The sequence below is a fragment of the Microcaecilia unicolor genome, chromosome 13, assembly GCF_901765095.1.
Source record: "Microcaecilia unicolor chromosome 13, aMicUni1.1, whole genome shotgun sequence".
NCBI classification, from domain to species: domain Eukaryota; kingdom Metazoa; phylum Chordata; class Amphibia; order Gymnophiona; family Siphonopidae; genus Microcaecilia; species Microcaecilia unicolor.
Genome location: NC_044043.1, coordinates 70,846,582 through 70,862,646, shown reverse-complemented (window position 1 = coordinate 70,862,646; position 16,065 = coordinate 70,846,582).

The following is a 16,065-nucleotide window of genomic DNA, read 5'->3' as shown; positions in this document are numbered from 1 at the left end:
CCAACCTCCTCCTTACTTCCACTTTTGTGCACAGGGAACACATCTGCCCTTCTCCAGTCCTCTGAGACCACTCCGGACTCAAAGAAAGCATTGAAGAGGTTAGACAATGGAGCCAACAAAACTTCTCCGAGTTCCTTGAGCACCCTTGGATGTCTCCCATCAGGCCCCATCACCTTGTCTATTTTTAGTTTAGCTAGCTCCTCTCAGAGCCTACTGAAAATCTGTGTGGTCTACCAAACATCCATTTCCATTAGCAATTGTTTTCTGTGGCCCTGCCCCTGCCCTTTCATCCTAATTAAGAAGTTCAGCTTTCTCCTTATCAGCTTCTACATATTCTTATCTTAAAGGCTGTATCTTAAAGGGACCGTGGTGCCCCTCCCCAATCACAAGACCTGATCCAACCCCCCCCCCCAATCTGAAACCCTCCGATGAGGGCATACCCACTATAAAACTCCCTCCCCCAATCCCAGGGGCTTACTGGCCTGTACCTGGTGGTCTAAGGGGCCTTGTACAGGATTGATGCCCAGTCATTCCTGCCTTTGCAGGCACTGTCTCTCAAAATGGTGCCCCTAGCAGTAGTCTTGTGGTGCATGACCCCCTAGTGGTAGTACTATTAGGCTACCACCAGTGGAGAAATTTTGAGATGATGCCATCAACGGCAAGAGCGACTTTGCATCACTCCTGGCCAAGAACCCCCAGACCACTAGGTTTGAGCCAGTAGGCTTCTGGGGTTGGGAGGGTCCTTTGGGGGGTGGGGGTCTTATTGAGGAGGGGGGGGGGGGGTTCATTGGGGAATGGGCTCAGAACAAAAGAGGGTGCAGGTGCTGCTCAAGGGGTGGAATAACAGTGAGCAACTGGGCATCACTTCTGCCCAAGGACTCATAGTCCTTCAGGTATGTGCTGGTAGACCCCGGGGGGTGTTATTGGGGGGGGGGGGGGTGAGGGTCTCATTGGGGAGAAGAGGGTTTTGATTGGGGGTCATATTGGGGACAGGGTGTTGTTGCTGCTTGGGGGGGGGGGGTGAAGGGATAGCACTGCAGCAGATATGACCCGGACCATCCGGCCATACTTTGAGGTCCAATGCTCTCGGTAAGAACTCCAGCATTTTGCTGGGGTTATTTTTCCAGCTATAATATGATTTGTGGTGTTCACTGCAAGTTGCATTATATAATTTACATAATATTGACCTGCATTACATTCATTTGCATGCTTTGCAGCTCATTACCATATAGCTCAGAGTGATTTAGTTATTTCTGCATTACAGTAAGTTAAGACTTAGAACCCTAATGCAGCTTGATAACTTCCTTTGTTGACCCTATGTCCAGGGCAGATGGCAGTGGCGTATAAAAACTAAGTGCGTCAGTGGCATATGTACCCCCTGTCAGACCTGTCCCCCTGCCCTCACCTTAAAATCCTCTCTGCTGCAGTCTGTGTGGCTCAGTGGATGGGGCAGGGATGTTATTTATTTTTATTTATTTGTAATAACTACTACTACTACTACTTGACATTTCTAAAGCGCTACTAGGGTTACGCAGCGCTGTACAATTTAACATAGAAGGACAGTCCCTGCTCAAAGGAGCTTACAATCTAAAGGACAAATGTACAGTCAGTCAAATAGGGGCAGTCTAGATTTCCTGAAAGGTATAAAGGTTAGGTGCCGAAAGCAACATTGAAGAGGTGGGCTTTGAGCAAGGATTTGAATAACTTTCTATACCGCTCTAGCTGACGGGCAGAACAGAGCAGTGTACAGGCTATAAAATAGGAAACAAGAAAAGAACTCTATTAAAGTATAGGAAAGCAGGATGTTCAGTTTAGAGACATAAGCATTGCAAAAAGAGGGTAAAGCAAATGCCACACAAGCTCCGGATACTCCTGCTATACTGTAACAAGACAAGTCAGCATGCATCTTTGTGCTACATACTGCCTTAAGCATCCTTATGCATCCACCCAATACCTATTGCAACAAATTTCCTCCTGTATGCTCTTCTCTTCGGCAGCTACAGCTTTCCTCTTACTTCCAACTTTTCTGAAAGTTGTATATCACCCATTACTCAAAATACATATATGTATGTGCCTGCAAATGTAATATTAAAACTCATTTGTTTTAGGACTTTATAATTTTTGATGAAATTATTTTCATGGTTTTAAATGATTTTGTTGTTGGTTCTGATTGTCTTTTTTAAAGCACCAATATTACATTTGTGGCTTATTTGTTCTATAATCTTCAGATTTACAACATATCTTTAAATGCCCCTGGATATTGTCAGTATGTGCTCAATTTTATTTTTGCAAAAATTGGTCAGAAAATAACAACAGATTATGACCACCATTATTCCTGGAAATGTACCAAAATTATAGGAACAATTATTTGGACATGACAAGGTATAGTTACTGGAGATATAAACTTGGCAAACAGATTATAAAGCTACATTACAGGCTGGAAAGTAAAATAATGACCATTGTTTGAGAAAGAAATGATCCTGATGTATAACAAACCCTTTTGTAACAAAATAACTTTACACCTGCAAAATGTTTTTATCACATCCTACTATAACAAACTTCCACATTTGATAAGGAATAATGTGACCAGTGTGCCTTCTTTATTTTGTGAAAAGTGTTGTTTTTTTTCTTAAATGCCCTCTCCTAAAAGATCCTTTTCTTTGGTGCATTTCAACATGGGAATAAAATATCTTCTAGATCTTGCCAAATTTCTGTCCAAAGGGTTCTGAAACACTAGCAAACTTCAAAAGGACCAATGTGACCACAGTCCAGCATGCTAACGTCCCTGGTGTAGGGGATAAGATGTATCCCCATCCAAAACCAATATCTCTAACTACTTTCAACATGCCTTCAGCCAAGAAAACCAGGGTTACTCAGCCTATGCGTCATTACAGTGTGCATTTATATGTCTAGAAACCAAACACAATGTTCTCTTGCAATAATTATCTGATTCTAGTTTTCATATATTATGATTATTCTCCCTCCTACTCGGGCACTTACCATGATCATTTCTGAGCACCTGTGTGACTAGGTCTGTATCTGCTTTGTGACTCATCATCATCATAAAAAAAAACCCCTCAACATTTCCCTTTGAGTTCTTGTGATTTTTATTTTGCAGTCAACATCCTGAAATGTATGAAAATAAATGTCATAGAACCAGTACATGTAGGTAGTAATTACCGTATTGTTTCTAAGAAACATCTGTGCTGTTATTAGAAACAATGGGTTTTCTAGGGTAGCACCATTTCTCTCACCCTGGTCCCCATGGTAACCGGCATTGCTGTCCTCTCCCCTCCACTCCCTGCGATGACCAGATCTTTTTACCTTTTCTCACGATTATGGCACTGGGCTCTGCACCATAACCATGAGAAGAGATAAGAAGAAAGATCTGGTCATCGTGGGGGGGGGGGGGGGGGGGGGGAGAGGAAAGCAATGCTGGTTACTGTGAATTCCAAGGTACGGGCTATTATTGGGGGGAAATTTAAATTTGGCTTTAAGAAGAAAAATGTACAGGATTTGTGGTGCTGAGGGGGGCATTAGAGGTGGGCTATTATTAGAAACAATATGGTTGATAAATGTAATCCCCCTGTTAGACTGGGATTACTGAAGAAAGTAAATTCCTGTGGAGAGTCATTTAGGGGAGTGACTAGGAGGTCCCTGAGTGGGAGGAAGCCCAGCCCAAGGGGAGTAGTTTGGGAATAAAATGCAGAGAGAGAGAATGCCCTGGGACTGAAGAGTGTCAGGGAGGGAGGAGTTTGAGAGGAGACAAAGTTAAGTTTGTGCCCTTTGGGGGGGGGGGGTTCTTTGTGGTTTGGGATTTTGGTCTTTGGTCCCCTGGCGTTGACCAGGAGGAGTAAAAGGGAATCCCAAATAAGAGAGATCAACCACTGGCTATAAAGGAGAGTTGTGGCCCAGAAAATCAGCAACTGTGTTTAGAGAAGAGCTCTATGGGTGTGGGTAGAAGAGAGACCCAGTCTGGGAGGTTGGGAGTGGAGCTGAGGAGTGTCCATCCCAAGGACAGAATGGTGCCAATGAAAAGGGCCATTCTACAGGGAGGTCAGACCACAAGAGGTCTGGACCTAGAAAATTGTGAGGAGTACAGCCTTTGAGGATTGAGGTCTCTGGGATAGGCATGGGCAGGAGTCATTGCCTAAATGTAAACAGCCCTGACTAAAGTATTCCCTGTAAATATACCTGTGAAGTAAGTGGTATAGGTGTTCCCCATGGAACAACAAAAGTTGACTTTAAGTTATTCAAGAGTACTTCACTCAATTGGTTACCAGTACATTAAATTTACCAGCTGCTTTTCAATAAAAGTTGAGTTGTTGTTAAGCTCTGGAGTGCAGTGTGGTTCCTGGACTGAAGAGCTGTGTGGTAAAATGTCTCCCAACCCCCTGGAATTTTGCTATTCCGGACCACTGACCTACCCCAGCTCAACTGGAAAGGAGGAGTGTGGTAAGAGTGGCCTGTGTGAAAACAAAGACTAAGGTTTGAAGTGAGAAATATTGTGAACTTCTTTTGTGGCCCAGGTCTGAAGCTCGAACCAGGTGAGTCCCAATTTGCATAAACAATGCACCAAAATATAGGCACCTACTTTTCTTTATAGAATACTAGATTAATCAGTGGCATGTGTGCCTATGCAGTTATAGTCTAAATTCCAGAGATGCATCCCATTCTGTAAGTTACATGCTTAAATGTGAGTCTTGCCCATACTCTGCCCAGGCTCCACCATGTTTGAAATCCAGGAATGAGTTCTGAGTGGCTGCCCTCCACTTTAGCTGTTACATCAAATCAAACCGTTTGATGATCACTTCTGCTCAGGTGGGCACCCACTCGGACATTAGACACACTTTCCCCCATTTGTGAGCACTGGAACACATGAGGGAAGGAGCAACGCTGGATTTGGTGCTCACAAATGGGGAACGTGTGTCTAATGTGGTTTGGTTTGATATAACAGTAAAGTGGAGGACAGCCGGTCCAAGTCCTAGATTTCAAACATGCTGACTTTAGTAAAATGGGGAATACCTGAAGAAAGAGCTGATGAGCTGGAAGGACATACAAGAAGTGGAAAGGCAGGCTGAAAGGAGCCATATATGTGGCTACTGATCTTTATGTGAGGAGAGTAAATAAAAGCAAGAAAAAAAGTAAACTGATACGGTTCTCCAAGCAAGTGGCTGAGAAAATACAGGCAAAAAAGAGTTATTTTTCACAGAGAGGGTAGTTGATACCTGGAAAGCCCTCCCCAGGGAGGTGGTGGAGAAAAAAATAGTGGCGGAACTCAAAAAGGCGTGGGATGAACACAGAGGATCTTTAATTAGAAAATGAATGGCATAAAAAAAAGACATATTCATTACTTTGCCATGCAAGTGTTCGTGGCTAGTAAACTGGTCCTAGTGGCAGCGTGGAAGAGCTCTGCGCTCCCTGGTCTTCAAGCAATTCTACACAAGTTGGACTACATCCATTTGATGTCTAAATTAACGGCCATGTGTACAGATCAGCTGTTGACCTATCATAAGGTCTGGGACTTGTATGTTCAATGAACTGCACGTCCAACTGCCTCCTAATTTACTTAGGTCTTACAGCAGAGAGTTTTTTTTCTTTGGGGATGGGGGGAGGGTATGAGTTATTGAGGCATTTGTTCTGGGATCTTTCCTGACAAGATGACTTTTGTTATCCTGATGTGCTTGTTATTGCTATTATTTCTTTTTTTCAATTAAAAAAAAAGAAAATGAATGGCATAAAAAATAAAACGGTTGCATATATATTTGCATGTCAAGTGGTGCTTAGATGGCGACGCTGGCTGTAAAATGAAGGCCAGTGCTGGACAGGCTTGTACGGTCTGGGTCCTGCTTATGGCAATCTGGTTTAGGATGGGCTTGAGCAGGCGACGGAAACTCCAGTAATTTGGAACATGAGGACAGTGGCAGACTTTTATGGTCTGTGTCTCGAAAATGACAAGACAGATTTGGATAGGCTGGAGTGGGCTTTAATGGCAACTCCAGTAGTTGGAACATAAGGACAGATCCAGGCAGACTTCTACGGTTTATGTCCCCAAAACACCAAAGAAAGACCATGATCAATTATATGATATCACGTTCATTGTTGATTTAATCATGAATTGATAATGAATGTGACTGTTGGGCAGACTGGATAGACCGTTCAGGTCTTTATCTGCTGTCACTTACTATGTTACTATTGGGCTCATTTTCAAACAAGAAGGGCACCCATCTTTCGACACAAATCGGGAGAAGGGCGTCCTTCTCCCAGGGTCGTCCAAATCAGCATAATCGAAAGCCGATTTTGGGCGCCCTCAACTGCTTTCTGTCGCGGGGACGACCAAAGGTCCCAGGGGCGTGTCGGAAGCATAGCAAAGGTGGGACTGGGGCGTGCTTAACACATGGGCGTCCTCGGCCGATAATGGAAAAAACACTTGGCCGACTTTACTTGGCCTGATGAACACTTGGCCGACTTTACTTGGTCCTTTTTTTTTTTTACGACCAAGTCACACAAATGTGCCCTAAATGACCAGATGACCACCGGAGGGAATCGGGGATGACCTCCCCCTACTCTCTCAGTGGTCACTAACTCCCTCCCACCCTAAAAAAAAAAAGTTAAAATATTTTTTTCCAGCCTCTATGCCAGCCTCAAATATCATACCCAGCTCCATGACAGCAGTATGCAGGTCCCTGGAGCACTTTTATTGGGTACTGCAGTGCACTTCAGGCAGGCGGACCCAGGCCCATCCCCCCCACCTGTTAAACTTGTGGTGGTAAATGTGAGCCCTCCAAAACCCACCACAAACCCATTGTACCCACATCTAGGTGCCCCCCTTCATCCCTAAGGGCTATGGTAGTGGTGCACAGTTGTGGGGAGTAAGGTTGGGGGGCTCAGCACACAAGGTAAGGGAGCTATGCACCTGGGAGCTTTTTCTGAAGTCCACTGCAGTGCCCCCTAGGGTGCCCGGTTGGTGTCCTGGCATGTGAGGGGGACCAGTGCACTACGAATGCTAGCTCCTCCCATGACCAAAGGGCTTGGTTGTTTCTGAGATGGGCGTCCTTGGGTTCCATTATCACCGAAAATCGGGAGCAACCATCTTTAAGGTCGACCTAAATATGGAGATTTGGCCTTCCCCGACCGTATTATCAAAACGAAAGATGGCCGCCCATCTTGTTTCGATAATACGGGTTTCCCCGTCCCTTCACCAGGATGTCCTGCGAGGACGCCCTCAGGAAAACCTGGGCGCCCCGCTCGATTATGCCCCTCCACATGTTACTACAGGCACAGCTTGCTGATCCTGCATCAGTTTTCTGCTCACATGGATTACAGCAGCATAAAAAGACTTATCTTTTTAGTGTCCTGGACACCCGTTGTAATGGTTTCACAGACCACAAGTTGGAAACTACTGCTCTGCTCTAGACCCAAATATTGTGAATATTGCTATCATTAACGCAAGGTTACAGCAAACAGGAAGGGAACCTCTACGGGAAAGCAAGCCAAACCAAGAGAGAGTAGAGGTTGACCAAATGATGAGCCAACTCAAGATGTTACTCAAAAATCCTTTTATTTAAAGCTCCAGGGGGAAGACCCGACATGGGCTGTGTTTTGGCAGATGGAGCCACCTGCCTCAGGGGTCACAACAGTATTCTCTATGAGCTAGGGCAACTGGTTATGTAACTGGTGCAATGATGCTGGAAAGAAACAGCAGTATCAGCCAGGTATAAGATGACTGTACTGTAAAGCGCATGTGCCAAAGCAATCACCACGTATTGGTTGCTTTGGCACATGCGCTTTACAGTCATTTTATACCTGGCTGATACTGTTGTTTCTTCCAGCATCATTGCACCAGTCACCCTAGCTCATAGAGAATACTGTTGTGACCCCTGAAGGCAGGCGGATCTATCCATTGACACATGGCCCATGTTGGATCTTACACCTGGTGCTTGGAATGAAAGGATTTTCAAACAACACCTCCTGAGTTGGCTCGTCATTTGGTCAACTCTCTCCTGGTTTATCATTAAAGCAAGACATGACAGTTCAAACATAAAGTGGATGGATCCTACCAGACACTTGTGACCTAAATTGACCATTGTCAAACATAGAACGAACAGGATGGCACATTTTAGGTTCTTATGTTTTAATTTAAGAAATTATAATGAGACTAGGGGCCCTGTTTACTAAGCAGCGTTATAGGTGCATTAACATTTTTAACACACGTTAACCATGTACGTTCTTACAGTATCCCTATAGGCGTCTACATGGTTAGCGCGTATGCTAAGTGTAGGCGTGCTAAAAACACTAATGCACCTTAGTAAACAGGGCCCTAGGAATCTGATATTGTCTAAGTAAAAATTCGTAACAGAGATCTGTGAACGATATAAGGAAGAGATTGTCATTAGGAAGGGTGTTTTCCATGCAAACAGGACAGGTTGAGAGGTGCCCTGAGGCTTTAAATAACTCATTTCCATGTTTTAACACTAAGTATATTTTCAGAAAAAATGTTATTGTTTTGCTCAGCAAAAATTCATGGTTAGCAGGATGCACCATCTGTGAAAAGAGGCAATTTTAAATAAACTGGCCAGCCTCAATCAGTGAAAGTACAGTATCTTTGGGTCAGAGAGCAGGGTATAACATAAGATATCCCATTCTACTTCAGTATTAAATTTAAAACATGCAAATTGTTTTTCTTTGAAAATGTCATCTAAAATAACCACAGCTGTTTGAATTTCTCTTATGATGCTTATATTTCCCTCACATTATTAAAACTTCTGTAGAACTAACTGTTAGAAGTAAATCTTGGAAAATTTGCTTTCTTTTTTTGATGTATAAATAGGCAAAAGCATTAATTTGACTTTTCTTGGTGTGGATTTCTTGTTTGATATATATTTATGATATGGTCAGTATTTTGTTTTCATTCCATGTATTTTTCTGCTTTGATGCTTTCCTCCTTTTGAGGACAGAGTCAGCACAGGGGATGCAAGAAAGTAAAAACTGATGATAATTCTTGTGTGATCGCACACACACACAAAAACATGAAAACAGATGTTAGATAGAACATATATCCCAGTTGGGACCAGTGGCGTAGCCAGACCTGATATTTTGGCTGGGCCCAGAGCTAATATGGGTGGGCACTATATATATATATATATACATATATATATATAGTGCCCACCCATATTAACCAAGGCAATGAGGAGCCCATCCCCACCCAGAAATTCCCCAGCAATAAATTTTAATAGTGACCACCAGCTCCAGGCAGGCAGCAGGCCCCAGCTAGCTCAATTTAAAAAAAATTACACAGCACATGTCACACAATGTTAAAAATTATGATTAAAAAAAGTACTTAAATTTTTATTACCGGCTGCTGGGCTCGCCTCGAAATAATGTTGAATCATGAAGAAGAACCTTCCAGGGCCAGGCTCGTGCTCCTCACCTCCGCTCTGCAACCCTCCTGTAAAACGTGCACTGCATGGCGTGCACATGATGGTGGTGAGCTGGACTGGAGTCCTGGACTGGCAGCTGAGCGGGTGCCCTTCCCTCTTTCTCTCCTACCCTTCCATCCAGTGTCATCCCTCTTTCTCTCTCCATCCTTCCGCCTATTACCCTCTCCCAATCCTTCCATCCGTCTCCCTCTATCTCCCCTTCCTTCTAGACAGTTATCTCTCTACCCTTTTCCATTCAGCATGCCCTCTCTCTCCCCCCCCCCATCCTACCAGTGGCTTTCTTCTTTCTCTTCCTACCCTTCCATCCAGCGTCTTCCCTCTTTCTGCTCCCTCCTTCCAGCATTTTCCCGCTTTCTCCCTCCTTTCATCCAGCATTTCTCCATTTGACCGGCTAAGGTCTCCCCCAGTTTCTCTCCAGCAGCTTCTCTCTCTTTCTCCTGCCATTTTCCATGTCCCCTCCTTCTCTCCCCCATCTTGGTACTCATCTGTCTCTCTCTCTGTACCCCTCTTCCATCTAGCATCTTCCCTCTTTCTGCCCCTTCTTCTAGCATTTTCCCTCTTTCACCCTCCTTTTATTCAGCATTTCTCCTCTTTGTCTCTCCATCTGACCTGTCAGGGTATCCCCCTTGTTCCCCTTCCTTCTCCCCAGCAGCCTGTCACTCCCCTGTTCTTTTCCATGTCCCCTCTTTCTCTCCCCATCTCTGTTTGGCTCTCCCCTGCTCTGTTCCATGTTCCCTCTTTCTCTGGCTCTCCCCTGTTGTTTCCAAGTCCCTTCTCTCCCCATCTCTCTCTGGCTCTCCCCTGCTCTTTTCCATGTCCCCTCTCTCCCTATCTTTCTCTGTACTCTCCAGCGTCATCTTCTTTTTTTCTCTCCCCTCTGCTCTCTTGGACACCCTTCTCCTACCAACCACGTTTCCTCTCTCACTCTCTGGCCCTCTGAAACAGGAGCAGCAGCAGCAGCGTCATGAACACAAGAAGAAAAACAAGTGCGGGGCCGCCCGCAGCAGCCTTCAGTCATGCGCTGTCGGCTCTCCCATCCTCTGCCCCCGCTGATGTCAATTTCCCGTTCCGGGGGCAGAGGACAGGCAGAGCCAACAGCGCATGCCTGCAGCATCGCGGCCCCGTGCTTGTTTTTCTTCTTATGCCGGCTGAAGCTGAACTGAAGTGGCGGCTCGGTGAAGCGCCTGTTTTTGTTCCTGCCGCGGCTCAGGAGCAGCGCGACTATGACCGGCATCGTCGAGCGAGGCGAACTGAGCGCAGCGCTGCTTCAAATTTCAGCGCTCCGGAATGAAGGTGGAGATGTGGGATCACGGATGGGTGGGCCTGGAGGAAAAGTGGCTGCCGTGGCTATGCCCCTGGTTGGGACAAATCAAATTCCAGTATTTAAGAAAAAATTAATCCGCAATGCATGCAGCTATGGACATGTATGTACTGGCAGTGTGCAGCAACAGCACTCATTTTGCAAATGTCACCATCTAAATATTAATAGGGTCAACACGGGCATCATATATGTTTATGTTTTGTCACTTACAGATGTATGTTGGCCTACGTAGAGGGGCATTTTCGATATGACATCTAAGTCCGACTTTGGATGTTTTGCAAAAAATGTCCGAAGAAAGAAGTTCATTTTCAAAGAAGAAAAATGTCTATCTTTTTTTTTCAAAAAAAACTGTTTTGAACAAGGTTTTGTGATCTGGACCTTTTGTTTTTTTGGTCCATTTTCGAAAAAAACAAAACAAAACAAACCAAAAACCCAAAACGTCCAAGGATGTAGGAAGAGCCAGAAGTTTTAGTAGACTGGTCCCCTTGACATCCCAGGACAGCAATAGGGCACCCTAGGGGGCACTGCAGTGGACTTCATAAAATGCTCCCAGGAACACACCTCACCATTACTCCCTTATCTTGTCTGCTGAGCCCCCCAAAACCCACTACACCCAACTGTACACCACTACCACAGCTCTTACGGGTGAAGGGGGCACCTATATGTGGGTACAGTGGGTTTCTGGTGGGTTTTGGAGGGCTCACAGTTTCCTCCACAAGTGTAACAGGTAGAGGGAGGTAGGAGCCTGGGTCCACCTGTCTGCAGTGCACTGCACCCACCACTAGATTACTCCAGGGACCTGCGTGCTGTTCTAATGAACCTGAGTATAACATCTGAGGCTGGCAAGTAATGTTTTTCATCACATTTTTGTGGGGTGGGAGGGGGTTAGTGACCACTGAGGGAATAAGGGGAGGCCATCCCTGATTCCATCCAGTGGTCATCTGGTTATTTAGGGCACCTTTTTGTGCCTTATTCGTTATAAAAACAGGTCTAGCTCAAAACGTCTTAGTTTTAGTCCTGGATGGTTTTGTTTTGTTCCATTATGGCTGAAAAACCTCTAAGTATTAGGAAAGCCCAAGTCCCAGCCTGAACTTGCCCCTGACACGCCCCCTTGAGATTTGGACAAACTTCTGACGGACTTCATAGAAAAATGTCTAAAAATAGGTTTTGAAAAAATACTGGATTTGGACGTTTATGCCACTATTTAGACGTTTTTCTGTTTTGAAAATGAGCCCAATAGTCATGTAAGTGCTGGCACTTAGATGTGTAATACATCTATATTTACACAGTTAAGTACTGATCCTGCAATCATGCAGTGCTATCAATTTTATGGGGCAAAAACTCTGGAGGATTACGTGACCTCCCCTAATCCCTCCAGTTGAGTGCTGCCCCCAAAGCGCATACTTTTATAGAACCTAGATGTCCCTGGGAGCAGGTGTAAATCCCAACACTGATGTTCAAGTCAATTCAATTCAATTCTTGTATACTGCTAATATCCCCTTTCCAGGGTTAAGTGCAGTTTACATTCTAGGTGAGTCAAAAGCAGATAGTGTTAGTATGAGGTATGAGAAACATTAGAGACCACTGGTGTAATGCATGAGACTAAAAGGAAAGGATAATGGATGATACTAGGAAGTAGAAGTCATGATGGATTATTATGAAGCAGTCTTTGGGAAGAGAAAGGTTTTTAGCCCTGAAGTTGAGGTAGATGTTTTCTGTTCTGACGTCAGAAGGGGAACACAAATACATATTTTGGCCCCACCTAGTTCCACCCAAAAACATGCACATATTTGCAATTTGTACATATATCCCCAAATTCTAGAGTTGCCACAGGAAAACTGAAGCTACCTTTTGACATGTCATTTACTTTCAATTAATAATGCAGCTTGCAAAGATTACTGCAAGCTGCATTATTCATTTTGATTTTGTTTAATTTTGGCATTTATAATCCGCTTAACCATCAAGTTCAAGGTGGAGAACAATCACATACATTACAAGCAGGTACTTTCTATGTCCCTAGAGGGCTCATAATCTTTTTGTACCTGAGGCAATGGAGAGTTAAATGACTTGCCCAAGGTCACTTAGGGGTCCTTTTACTAAGCCATGGTAAAAAGTGGCCTGTGGTAGTGCGAATGCATCTTTTGGGCGCACGCTGGGTCATTTTTTTACCATGTCTAGGAAAAACAGCCTTTAAGGGGACAGAAAATGGATGTGCGCTAAAATTGAAGCCAGCAAGCGTCCATTTTTGGCATGAGACTTTACTGCCACCCACTGACCTAATGTTAAGGTCTCACGCGCTACCTGTACGCCAACTGCTGTTTAGCAGCCAGAGGTAGAAAATAGAAAATTATTCAGCGCATGCCAAATTTGTAATTACCGCCTGGCTCATATACTAGCCGGGCAGTAGTGCCGATTTGGCATGTGCTGTGGCTGCGTAAGGATGCAGCTTAGTAAAAGGGCCCCAAAGAGCTGCAGTGGGTACTGAAACCAGAATGCTGGGATCAAAGCCCGCAGCACTAACCATTAGGCCACTCCTCCACATAAGTTGTTTTGCATGCATTTGCATGCTTCACAGCTCAACATCATTTTCAGGACAATTCTATAAAGTAAAAGTGCTAACATTTATGTGCATTACACATGTAAATGTTTAAAATACAAATATGTTCATATGTGCTCACATACATGTCAACATGCCACCTAAGCACTATTCTGCAAATACCTGCCTACCTTCCTTTGGGGTCCATTTACTAAGCTTCGGTAAGCACTAGAGCATACTTCCTGCAGCTGAAAAGAGCTTGCTGAGGCATCTTGCAGGAATTTTGTAATCTGTGCATGCAAAACGCACTGTAAAAAAATAAATGTAATTTTTTAACTCAGGGGCTGTATCAGGAGATGGAGAGTAAGTGTTTCTGCACTGATCAGATAAGCGCATCTGCATTGCCACACATTGATTTGCACAGGATTAACCTGTGAGCCTTTATTACCTACCCGTTAGGTGTCAGTTAAGTGCTCACATGTTAAGTTTTGTTAATGGCCACACGCTAATGGCGACATTAGCACATGATTACAAATTAATGGGATGAAAACTTAATAAGGTACTAAATACAATCTCAAAAAAAAATAATAATATAGCACCATTTTAAGTAAATGCTATTAATTACAGAACATACCCTAATATAGCTACATATCTTCTCTCTATATAAAACACACCTCCAACATTCTAATGAAGCCTCAAGTTTCCCAACATTCTAAATGTGTCATGGTGTAGATCGCTTTTTCTCCATGAGTGTCTGCCCCGCCCTTGCGTCACAGCGTGACCCCTTGGGATCTCCTGCTTCTTTTCCAAAACACCTTGACGGAGGGGGGGGGGGGCCCCTGCCGCAAACTCACATTCTTTCTCACACACACACCCACACTCGCACATTCACTCACTCTCACACACACGCTCTCAAACAAACACACTCCGCTGAAAACCTTGCTAGCGCCCGTTTCATTGGTCTCAGAAACGGGCCTTTTTTTACTAGTAAATAAATAATAATAATTTATATTGCAATGTGCTCAGTTCACTAGTTAATTGCCTACTAGTAAAACATGCCCGTTTCAGGCGCAAATGAAATGGGCGCTAGCAAGGTATTCCTCTCGAACCCCCCCTCCCTGCTCACCCCTTCGGCTGGCCGCCATTGTTGCGGACCTCGACGCACACCAACGCCACCTTCAATGTGCTGAGTCGTTGGTTGTGAAGCCACTGACGCCATTGCTCTGCCCTCGACGTCATCACGTTTGACGCGAGGGCGGGGCCCCAACACAGTGATTTTGGTGACTTCACCACCACGAACCCTTCGAACCGGAAGTGCCCGGAGAAACTGACAGTGACGTCAGTGTCCTCGGAACGTTGAGGGTGAGTTTTATTATATAGGATAATGTGAAACAAGTGAGAACACCAATAATAATAATTGGTTATATCACCACCAATCGGATTACTAAGGAGCAACTGCTATGGAAAGGGTCATAATATTAATCAATTATGAAGTCAAGTCACTTCAATCAACGTTGATAACAGGCAAATAAAAGTAGTACACACTAGTGCACAACAAACAGATGAAAGTAGAGCACAATAGTCCATAACAGTTTACTACACCAATTTCTTTAGATGAAACTAAATCACTTCTTTCTTATATAGTCCTCCTCTGGTAGAATGAACGCTGACGCTCCAAAATTGCATGATGGCCCATACCCAGTTTTTATCATCATAAAAATAGTGCTCCCAGCTAGAAATCGCAGAGTAACATGTTAAGATCAATGAAAAGAATGAAAAACCTTTCCTCGGCTCGGATCCGATTTCACAGATGCTTCTTTAGGAAGAAAGGCGATTGAGAGAAGAACCCCAACGAACACCTCTCAATGTAATTTTTGGCATTTATGCACACTCACAGGAGAGCGCAGACGCCTAGTCGCTGTACATGCAAAACTTTTTCTGGCTTTGTTTATTGTAAACATAGGCTATATATACCCCCACATCGAGTCAAGGCTGAAAACCTTTGTACAAAATGTTTTTCATGTGCACATGGGCCAGCAAAAATTAGAGAGAGCATTGCTAACAATGTCCATTTAACTTTAGTTAAAAAAAAAGTTGAATAAAGACAAGCAAAATAGTTCCTGTTTAAAAATTATGCTGATGTCAATAGGGCAGGGAGTGTGCACTGTGCAGCTGATGTTTAGATTGTAGCTACAAAAATAATTTATAGATGCAAAAATTCACTCCCTTTTCTCCTTCAAAGAATGTGCCAATGCAAATAAAATGTAATCATATGGAAACTCTAATAGAATATTGGGGATAAACTCTTCACAGTGGGAATGATACTACACAAATATAGCTTCTTTGTGAAGACCACAAGAAAATACATGCTAGGGATGAAGGCGTGCACTTTCATAGAGTACAGGACAGAAAAATGTGGAGATTCAGATTCTCACCCCACCCCACTCTGTGACCTTAGGAAATCACTTAATTCCTCCCCTTTCAAAAATATAGTTTACCCTTTATAGCACTATGCAGAACCACTAAATTCTAAACTGTGCACAACATCACAAAAATAGTTTTACAGCTCATGCTTCATGAAGAAGTGAATTTGGCAAAGCTACTAAGCCTGGAACAGAGAAGGAAACAAAAAACTGCTTACCAATTCTTCCTAGAACAGATGCATTGATAGCTTTTCTCTCCCCTCATTTAACCTCTCTCTTCTTGCATAAGGAGGCATGCCCTAATTGATCACTCAATCACTTATTTTTCGTGAAAGGGTTCTTTCC